Consider the following 11578-nt stretch of genomic DNA (forward strand, 5'->3'; position numbering starts at 1 on the left):
AGGTTTTGAAGTGTGCGACCGGTTCTTTTTCATATCAAAAGGCCCCTGTTTTTAGTAGAAACCTTAAAGAGAATTGTGGTGAAAAGCTTTTGTAGAATTGGAATTTCTACATGTTTGAAGACTGAAACCTCTGTCTTTGTCATTGTGCTTTAACACTCATGCCAAATCACCAGAAGGGAAGTATTAGCCTCTCAGGGGGTGTTGCCCCCCCACCACTGCCTCCCCCTACCCCCTCATCCCCTACTGGGTGTCCACTTGCTCAACCTTACACTTTGAAGGCTCTCTGGGGATCTGAATGGTTTCTCCACCAAGAGAAGAATGCTATCCTTACAAGGCCATGTCTGAGGAGACCAGGGGTTTGGCTAGTCAAAGAAGAGCACATTGCAGAGAGCTGAATAATGCTAACTTCTTGACTTTGCTCTGAAGCTCTCAGTCATGAATGGCACAGAAACAACTAGTCTTGCTGAATAGCCAAGCCAGCACAAATGTTTTGAAAGGAATTCCATCGAAATTCTTATGTCACTTAATCATATTACTGCAGTTCCAGTTAATCCTAGTATTTAATATCATTAGGCTCTAAATTAAATAGCTATATGCAAAATTTTAGAAAAGATCAATACTATAACCAAATTACATATTAGCAGTAAAAAGTACCAAAAAAAAAAGAAAATATTGATCTGTTGTGGTTTATCTACTTGAGTTATTCTTAGGCCTTTGTAGAGGCTGGCACTGCTCTGAGAAAGGGGAAGAAGAGGCTTCGAATTCAAGAATACTTGAATTCAACAGAAATCGCCCATTTCTCTGGGCCTCTGCTCATCTGTTTGGGATACCTGTCCCACCTTGGCACACAGAGTTGTCTGGCCGCTAAAATGAGTCAAGGGGAGATGCTGTCCTGGACCACCAATACAAATATCTGTAATTATCATAGTGAGCAGGGCTATGGGCTTTAATCAGTGAGCCCTTTCTCTTACTTTATGCCTTCTTCTTAAAGCTGTTATTAGTGAGACTCCATTACGAGATTTAGAAAAGAAAAAGAATTTTAAGAAAGTAACAATTAGTGTTTTGCACATACACACATGGTTTTTTCCTGATATATGGAAGCTGCTCAGCAGAATCAAGGCCAAGGTGCCCATTCATTTCCACTTCTCCACCTCCCATCGGTTTTAGAGCTCTCTGACCGAGCCGAGGGAGAGAGCCTCAGGCCTGGCTTAGTGCGGGCAAACCCGTCAACCCCTGGGCTGGAGAAGACCAGTGCAGGTATGAGGTTGGCAAATGGAGGGCCACAGGAAACAGAACCACACTGAACTTCCTTGATGAGCTACTGTATTCTAGTATTAGTTCTAGGAGAGAAAGGAAGAAAAATCACCTCATGTGAACTGAGTATAAGACCAAGTGTTCTCAATAGGTATGAAGGGGGAAAATCTGATGAAAAAAACTGGTTCACTGTTTTACAAATCCTAACAAACGGCTTTTTTTTAAAAAGCACATTTCATAACACAAAAGCCTACATAGAGGGTAGACATTTTTATAGCTTCCTTGAGTAGTTAAACCAACAGTCTGAATTTTTTTAGGCCCCTTAGAGTGGTTAACAAGTATTTTCCTTATTCAGTACCCACCACTCTGTGGGATTTTTTTCTTAATGCACCCTAGAAAAACTCCAAGGACTAGACCTTGGAGGACACAGGCAAGTTATGGGGTGAAATAAGCGTGCCTTTTCTGTTGGATGTTCACTTTAGTTCCCTGGGTTCCCAGGGCACACATGTTTAGAAGTTTTTTTCTCTAAACATAAGAATTATTGTGCCCCACAATTTTGAACCACCGATTTCCCTATCTTAAGCAGCTACCAAGTTACCAACTCCCTTTGGGTGTCCTTTATATTTTCTTATAATGTCTCGATCTGTTTGGGGTTGTCCTCCAAAAGAGTTGGGGGCATGGTTCTTTTTAAACTGATAGAAATGAAACTGTACAGGTTTTTGCCCCTTGTATCTGTGAGCATGATCTCTGTCAGGCCTGAAAATCTGCTTTACCATTTTGTATATTTGACTATTTTGTATTCAGCATTACTTGATTCCTTATGTGCATGGCAATGTATTAAAATGTGGGATTTCTATTACCGTGTGAAAGTGTTTTGATTCTGATTTTCAACATATATCTTTGGAAAAAAATTACATTAAACTTTTCATTTCTATTTTCTTCAGCTCATCAGCTTTGCAGAAGAAAAGGAAAAGTTAACAGCATTTCACTTTCCCTGGGTTAGCTAATGATGCAATTCATGGTGGAAAATTGTCCTCAATTATGCGGTGTTTCCTACAGAAATAATATATGTGAAATGAATTGGTGGCCTTCCTCCAGTCCCAGCACACAGAAGTCCCCCAGCACCAAATCCCATGAATGAGAGATTGCTGTTACTGTTGAACTCTGTAATGTTGAGCACAGCTGGGCAAAAAACACAGTTCTGTTCATCCCCAGATATGGTAACACCCAGGAACACCTCGGGAGGACATGGGACAACAGATCTTGGCCCATCAATTTGCTCTCAGTCCCAGAGAGTCTTAATGGCTTAGGATAACGTGATTGACGGCATTTCCCATACCCCTGTCTCCACCTATCTCAGGTGGTAACCAACTGGCAGCTTCTGTATTTTATCCATAGAAATACTGACCTTGATCAGTATAGCACAGAGAAGACAGTGATTCTATAGAATCTTAACTATGCTGATGGACAGTGACTGTAATGGGGGATGTGGTGGGGACTTGATAAGGGGGGGAATCTAGGAACTACAATGTTGCTCATGCAATTGTATATTAATGATAACAAAATTAAAAAAAAATAAAAGAAATACTGACCTTCAAATAACACCTGCCCAAGAGATCTGGGATTGGAAACCAGTTCTCCCAAACAGATTTGACACAGCCGGTTCTCTAGTTCAGCAAACATCTGGATACCCTCCACTCTCAACCACATACTTTAAGGATGCCATGTTTCTCAAATTAAAAAAAAACAAAAAAACTAAATGATATGTACCAAATACAAACAACAGACCATTTTACCTGCTCTAAACTACTGCATTCACCCCTCCTTTTCTCAAGGAGACATTGTAATGAGGGCTTGCAGCTGCTGTGACTTAGTGAAGATGATGAATTGCCTCAACTTGTAACAGGGAAACATTTCTTTCCCAGGAAGGAAGGGGCACTTAGGAACGGCATGAAAAGAAAGGCAGCACCCATGGCCTTGTTTATTACATGTCTACTGTGAATCTAGTTTGGGTTGTTTGGGTTTGTTTTTATCCCCCAGGAAAGGTTTCCAAACGCCAAACCTGTGATAACCTTTTAGGTTAGCTTAGTGACTCAATGTATAAACCTCCTAAGTCCATCTGTACACCTTAGTGTGCTCTAAGCACAATTTTCTTACACTTTCCATTCGTGCATGTTAAGAACATGGAAAATGGGGCAAGCTTTTTGTTAAATAACCTCTTTACAAGGTGTAAAACTAGAGGCCCAAACCCCAGGTTCTCCTTGTCTTGAACTTTCTTGGATCATTTCTGGCCGTTCCCTGGCTCCCTTTGTCTCTGTCTCTTATCCTTGTCTTCTGTCAGTTCTCTGCCATTCACTTACCACCCCCCTATGCGCTGAGCTTGATATTTCTCTCTGCCTAACCTTCCTCCCCCTCTACCTCATCTGCTTCTCCCTGCCTTTCCCATCCTGTCTCAGTCTCTCTCTTCCAACCCATATTCCTTTTCCCTTTCTTCCTCTGTAGGATGCTCATCTTCTTGGTATTTGTATCTCCATCTCTTGGTACAAATGTTAGGTTTACCTGAATTAAACATGGTGCCACATTCTTCCTGGCTCATTCTTCTCCTTCCTATGGAGCCTAGCTAACCATGCCAACAGTACATTAGGTAAATTAATCCAGAGTAAAGAAGACTAAAGCAGATGCCTTTTGTAAGGTCGGGTGAGAGCTGTAGGCAGCAGGTTCCCCAGGTCGCTTTAGGTAGCCCAAGCACGAAATGGACAGGTTCCTCTTGATACCATACTGCCAGCACAAAGAGAAGTTTTCCTGTCACCTCAGTGTGTGGGGGACTCATACTTGCCTGGGTAAATATGGTGGCCATATGAGGAGCAAGGACAGTGATGTCATGAGAAGCACAGTTGAGGCCACCAAAATTATTTTAAGATTGTCCAGAGTCTTATAAAATCCCTCCATGAGATCTTTACATGTACACTGCACTGCTAGATATCTTTTGTCAGAGAAAGTTGTCTCCAGTTGAGGAAGTTTTTCTTCTGATCATTATGAAATAATTAGGATTATTAATACTTTCACATGTATCTATTGTTATGGCATATAGATATGCACACTGAAAAGCAGCTTACCATTCGTTTTAATGATTTTGTATATATATTGAAACATCAACTAAAAAATAAGCTCTAATAAGGGCAACCACATTCTGTTTTGGCATAGCACTGGAGGTATGTAAGTTTGGGCGTGGATTCTGAGAACTATATTCTCATGCACATGTGAAGATGTCCCTCTTTTCATGAGAAATGGAAAACTTGCTAGGGTCCTATTTGTTCTCTTATATCTCTCTCCTTTTGGTTGTGTAACCCAAATAGTATTAGGTTCTCCATCATCCAGTTTCTGCTGGGCATTTCAGCAGGGGAATAAAAATATACAGAAAAGCATTTTCAGATTTCACTCTGTCTTTCATGAAACTTCCAAAGCAGAATGTGTAGGTATGGTTGTGAGTATGTATTACATAGAAATAACTTAAAAGTCCTTCTTCCCACCAATGCCACCCTCATTGTCCAAAGGCAGCTCCTGCCAAGTCTTTCTCCCTCTACCACCTTCCAACTCCCAACCAGAAACTCTCCCAGCCCCCAAAATTTTCTGGTTTCTGTCTCCTTCTATACCCTCTTTCCTTCTATTTCCATTCTTCTCCTAAATCTCAGCCCTTTTCTATGTCATTTCCAAGTTTTGCTACTCCAGCTGTTTTTCTATACATATTGCCCTGATTCTGCCTCAAAAAAGCTAGTAAACATTAAACTTTCTTTAATGGGCAGGGGAGGGGGAAAATGTGATAATGCAATATCTTTTCTTAATAATTTTTTTATCAACTTTTCTTAATGATTCTGGCCCAAGAACTGTAGACTAGATTATCAAAAAATGAAGAGTAGTGGAAGGCTAATGTGGTTGCCATTGATGACATGAATTCTACCTCCAGAAAGTAAGTCTTAATGGGGCTTGAACTATTTTTTATTTATTCATTCATCAATCATAGATGGATTTTGTGCTATTTGTCCTATGTGCCAGAAACCGTTCATGGTATTAGGCTAAGTGCTGGGGACACAGAGATGAATGACATTTTTCTGCTCTTAAAGATTACATATCCTATGTTAGAGAAGGAAGGAGCTCAACAAATAATTTCTTCTTTAAGAATCCCTTATTAAAATGTAATATCTCTGTTATGATAACAATGTAAACCCCACTTGTTCTCAGATGCTGGGACTGGGGAGAGATACAAGAATGGTCCATAATCAAGTAAGCTCTGAGAACACAATTCACATACTTTTCACCCCACTCCTAGAGACACAGGTTGCACATTGGCATATTAAAGGCTCTGAGAAGTCTTGCAGGAAATAAGTATATACATTTATTCAGTGTAGTATTTTCAAAATTCATTCATGCATCATTTTCCTCCAGAGAACACCAACTAAGGGGCCTGTAGAACAAGCACTTTTGGAAATACTGTTCTATGCCAGTGATGAGTTTGATGGCAAATATTACCTCAACCAGATGAATGTAAAGCCCCTCAGAAAATAAATCATGCAAAAGAGAGGTTCCCAAGAGAGAGATTGAGGCCCAGGGGCCAGAAAGTAGGCTAAAACAAACTTGCTCATTTCTATTCATAAAAATAATTATGGAGCATATTTATGTCCAACCCTGTGAGCCCATCACCTCCTAGCGCTGCCACCAGCCATGGATGGGAGAAGGGTAAACAAGAGTGTGACTTGGGCCAGGGCTCACATACCTTTGGGTTTTAATTTTCCTCTGGGAATATTAGGGGTTTGGAATAGATGAACTCATATCCCATTGCAGCACAAAATTTTAAACCCAATCATAACTTTGTACCACCTTATCACCAATTCTGCCTTTAAAGAGAAATAAGCATGCATTAAGAAACCTAGAACATATAGATGACTGTAGTTTACTTTTCTTTTTAAGGCTAAGACTTTTTATTTTACAGATTTTTGTCTCACAAGCGTTATAGGAGATTTTCAAAGGCGACAAGGACATGGACCACAATTTGAGCAACTTCACAATCACATGGACCCACAATTGGTAACTCCACCAACACAAAAAGGTACTGATTTTTATTGGTTAAACAAACAATCCTTAAAAATTATTCTTGAACACAATGGAACTAGGAGAAAAGGAGGTCATCAAAGAATGGGAAAACATAACAAGTGGTATCAAACTTGACCCTTGTGGTATTCTTCCTTTAAAGTCACCCTATTCAGAAGTTAGGAGCACCAGAGGCTAAATTCAAACAATATTAAGATTCAAGGAGATTCCCACTAATTCCTGGGAGAAGATATTTCTAAAAGTGTGTTGGGGGAGAGGTGTGTGTGCAAGTGCACACAGTCACACCGTGTAGAGTGCTGGCAGTGATGGCGGAGAGGAAGAGAGGAAGACATGGGAAAAGTTTCAAAGACCTTATTCTGCTTTGGTCAGATTGACTTCCTGTCTGATCCTGGACAAGACAAGTAAATCCCTGCCTTTATTTTCCCTTTGTATTTGTCTCTATTACATTCCAAAATCATTTAGTGATGGTGCTGCATGAAAACAGAATAATACTAAGTTTTTATATATTTTATTACATTTTGAAAAACAAGAAATTGTTATAATGAGAATCCATCTTGATGAGCATGTGATAATGGCCTCTATAGTACAATTTAATCAACTCTATAAAAAACAAAAGCTCCATTGAGTTCTTACTATGGGTTAAGCATTCTTTACATTCCCTCATTTAATCCTCACTGTGGCCTGTTAGATATTATTCTTCCCATTTCACAGGTGAAGAAATTATGGTTTAAAGGGGTTAAATTCTTAGGCCAGATTACACAGCTAACTCAGCTGTTTCAGACCGGGAAACACAAAATCTCAACTGCTTTATTATATCCACATTTTTTAGCACAGGCTATACACAGACACTAGGTTAGACCATCCCTTGACTTCCTCAAGATCCTTGACCTCTTCAAGATCACAAGGACTTTCAAAACTTTGATGGAAGCTATGGATGCCTTCATCAAAAATGTATCCAACACCCAAGTCTTTATAAACATTTCAAGTATCTTCTGAACTCCATCCCATTTTAAGAACACCTGTCTAAATAAGGACATGGAACTTAATTGGTGAAAAAGAGGTGATAGCACAAGAAATGAAACCAGCAATGACTTGGCCTTCTGTACACAGCTCCTCCCCCAGGAGGAGAGAAGATAATCAGGACTCATTCTGCCATTCCTGGGGAGATCGTGCCAGGCCCTGGGGGTCCAGCAAGAAATTGTGCAGACAAGGTCCTGTCCACAAGGAGAATGTTGTTCAGAAGGCAAGACAGGTAAGTAAACAGGCATGAGATTTACAGCCCTCATTCTTACATTTTCAAGCTTCTCAGTGCATCTAGGGGCGTCCAGAAAACCAGCTAACTTGGGTCCTGGATGTACATAGTAAAGATATTGCTAACATGCAGTTTCTTTGCCAATGTGTGAAGTTGAAAATATAATGAGCTCTTCTGTTAACAAAAATATTTTTCTTTATTGCCTTTGGTAAAACAGGAAGCAAACAGACCTGTTTTTTCAAATGCTGATTTCAACATCTCTTCTCCAAAATCAGTATTAATGTATTCTCTTCAAATTAGGACTTACGATGTTCTGTGGATGACAAGAATATCAGCCATGTGCCTTTTTTTATGTCATTTCTGTTAAAATTTTAAACACCTTCATTCAACGTGTTGTTCAATTCAGCTGAGGTCAGGGATAAGATGTCTATTAGCAGGAAACCAAGTACACATCCTGCGTCCTCACATGGTATCATTTCAAGCTTGTCAATTCTTTTCTTGTTATGTTTATATGAATGCTTTTACTTATTCATAATCCATTTATTTCCACAAAGTAGTTGAAGCAATTCACATGAAAATATACCGTAAAATAGAAAGCTATAAATAAGCTAAACTCAGAATCAGAGAAATTGTAGAGCAATTAGAGGATCAAATCAAGGATGTAGGTTGTGGTCCTTATACATTGGCCGTCATTATTGGAGAGGACTCATAAATCTTATGCCAGCCTTGGAGGCAGTCAGAGAGATCTGACACGAGATTTACAAAACCCATAAAAATAATGGATGTCCAGTGGAAAATGCAAAAGTCACATGAATTTTTAACGTAAAATGGAAGAAATCATGCTCACTGTGTTTAGAACTGTGCCTTCAACCCTCGAGAGTATGAGTTCAGCCTTCTCTGTTGGTGAGGATGAAAAAGTTGGAGCAGTACTGCCTCGAGGGAAGTCACGTCTTCCTTCCCATGTAAGTCTGAGAAGAATGTCTTAATGCATCTGTCTAGGTGGGATCCTCAGTGAAGCAGTAAACAATGGCCCTATTGTATATGCAGTAAAGGTTTTCAAATGGCTGTTTCTCATGATGTCCCTCAGAGGCAACAAAAAGCACAGCAACTTTGTGCAACCAGGTAGAAACACACGCTGTGGGGCCCAAATCGTGTAGTCTCCATTTATGAGCTCATCAAATCTTAAAGCTACTGAAAGGATTGGGCATAAGGAATAAGCAAGATAATGTGCTCTTGACTAGAGCCCCCTAGCAACCAACCTGCATCATAATAGCATAGTGTTTGAGGTGCCTGTGATGCAGCAGGAGGTTTACTGCATTGTTGCATTTTATCCTAAAAATAACTGCAAGGTAGGGGCATTGATCAGCACTCTTTCAGTTGCAAGGAAGGAGAGCCCAACCCAGACTACCTTAAGGAAACAGAGAGAATGGGAGAAAGAGAAAGATTTATTGGGTGATGTGTGGGAGGACCAGGGCTAGATGGAGCGTGAGGCTGTCTTGGTATCCACAGGTGCCACTTTCTTCTCCAAGACGCAAAGAGGCACCTCACAGCTCCAGGCTTTCATGGAAAGAGACCCATGTTCATCCAAGCCAGTCCAGAAAGTAGACTCTGATGAACCATTCTGGGGGTCTCTTGCCTACCCTTTGGCCCAATCAGTATGTCCAAAGGATATGCCTTATTGGCTAGGAGGGAAAGTGGGTCCCTAGATTGACAGTACCACAAGAATCTCATGGACTTAGAGGATGAGGAGCATTGCCCAGAAGGAATGGATCCTAGACAGTCCCTGCAATAGGTAACTATTATCCCCATTTTACAGATGAGAAAACAGGGGCCCAAAATAGCAAATGGCTGAGCTAAGGTGTGATTCTAAGTCTTGCATTAGTCCTAATCGGATACATTACCAGAAATCTGATGCTTACCAGAAATAAAACTTGAAATTTTAATAACTCAGTGCACCAAAACATTAACTCTTACTTACTTTACATGCCCGACTCAGATCAGGGGGGTGGGGGGAGAGCTCTGTTTCCCACAGTACTCAGGAAGCCAGGCTGACAGTGAAGGTTCTACCATCCAGAGGAGCTGGATTCCAGGCCCATAAAGCACAGGAAGAGAGCAACATGAAACACAGCCATTACTCATTTACCAGAATGGGTCACATGACTCTGCCTAACTGCAGGATTGGGTTGCACATGGGTAATTGTGTGCACGAACCATCCCTGTCATTTAGGTCTGTCTGACTCCAAGTCTTTGTCTCTTCCTGTACCTCCGGCACTTGCTCCTCAAGCGCCACAGAAGCAAATGTGAGCAGGAAGAATTTTGAGCAGCCTCCCCCACTACCAGTCTTGAGTAAGAAAGGGACAGACACTCTAGTTCCTCACGTGATCCCAGGAGAGGGGAGAACAGATCCAGAACACGGCACTCTGATAAAGCTGGCAGGCACCCTGTTTAGCTTCCTGCTTCCCTCAGGGTCCCGAGAAGGGGGCTGACAAGGAAGCCCATTGCTACTGTCCAGGCGAGCTGAGGCCGACCGAGAGCCCCCTTCAAGCTGCCAGCTCCCGGGCTAGGCCCCCGAGGCAAGTGTGCTTTGAAGCTGCCAATCGTGTTTCTGAATTTAGCTCTTTACATGATTTGAATTCTCATCTTTAGTGACAACAGCCTGCTGTGGTGGTAGATGTCGGTCTGGACTCTTCTGATGCTGCCTGATAGCCTTGTACAGGAATTGAGGGCATTAGGAACCACCCAGCTATACAAAGGCCTTGTTGATACCCACAGTTCTGATCCCAAACCCCTGCCTAGCCCCATATCTCAAGAGCCAGACTGAACCACGAACACACTCTTTTGCCTCTTCCAGCCTAACCTGGAGTGTGATTTCAGTGGTCTGTGTCAGACCTCTTTCACCTGGGCCCTAGCTAGTAAGGACTTGATCTTCCAAAGGTCTGGGAGGAAACTTGAGGCCAAGAGGAAAGAGGAAAGATGTCCAGCAGAGAGTGGTAAAAGAAGACAGTGCTTCTCACTTCTTTGCTTCCCCTATTCCAACACTACCCCTGGGGCCATGACCACCCACATCAGGTGTCCCTGCAGACTTCACTATTGAGGGCCCCCTACTTTCAGGTGTAGTATCTGTGGAGAGACCACTGACTCTCACCAGTTATTCCAAGTGCTCCCCTACGTTGCCAGTAGTGAGACTGGCTGGTGTCTATGAACTGTCAACAGATGTGATGACATACCCCCAACACCTGCATGGAAGCAAAACCAGCCAGAGGGCCTCCTTCTGTCCTCTTCCCAGCATCCACAGCCACTTTGGTGACCATACATGCCAGATGGTGAGGCTACAAGAAGAGATGTCCCACCTCATCAGACTTTACAGAAGCAAGAAATAGAATTGTATTTTGTAAGCTGAGATTCCAGGATTTGTCTGCCATGGCTGTTAGCATTAATTACCCTGACTAATTCAATATGAGATATGTGTACAAAATCTTTAAAGCTTGAAAAATGATGCAGTCGGCTCTTTTAGAAGGTACTTTGTTCTGAAAGAGCCAAAGCTTATTATATGTAATTCTTAACTGTCCGTCACTTTTTCAGGAATCTTCTATTATATGTTTCTAGATCATCTATATGATCTTTAATTTTCTTCTTTTCCTTCTCAGTGGAACACAGAATTCTTTGGCTTGAAATAAGACCTACCATTTCTGACATTATTAACAACTTCAATTCAGGTCTTAGTGACAGTAAACGTGTGGTGCTGTCCCATCTTAAATTAACTCTAGTTTCAGAACATTTGTTGTTTCATTTTCCATTTATTTTTATAAAATAAAAAGAAATTTTTTAAACAAGAAAATATGGATAGAACTGCCTGAATATACCTGGAAGGCCAAAACTAAACTGCTGACTGACAGGAAGGGACTCTGTGCAAAGACTTCAAATTTTCAGATTTATGGAAGTTCAACTTCAGCATGGAACAGTGGT

Source organism: Manis pentadactyla, chromosome 3 (genome assembly GCF_030020395.1).
Source record: "Manis pentadactyla isolate mManPen7 chromosome 3, mManPen7.hap1, whole genome shotgun sequence".
Taxonomy (NCBI): Eukaryota; Metazoa; Chordata; class Mammalia; order Pholidota; family Manidae; genus Manis; species Manis pentadactyla.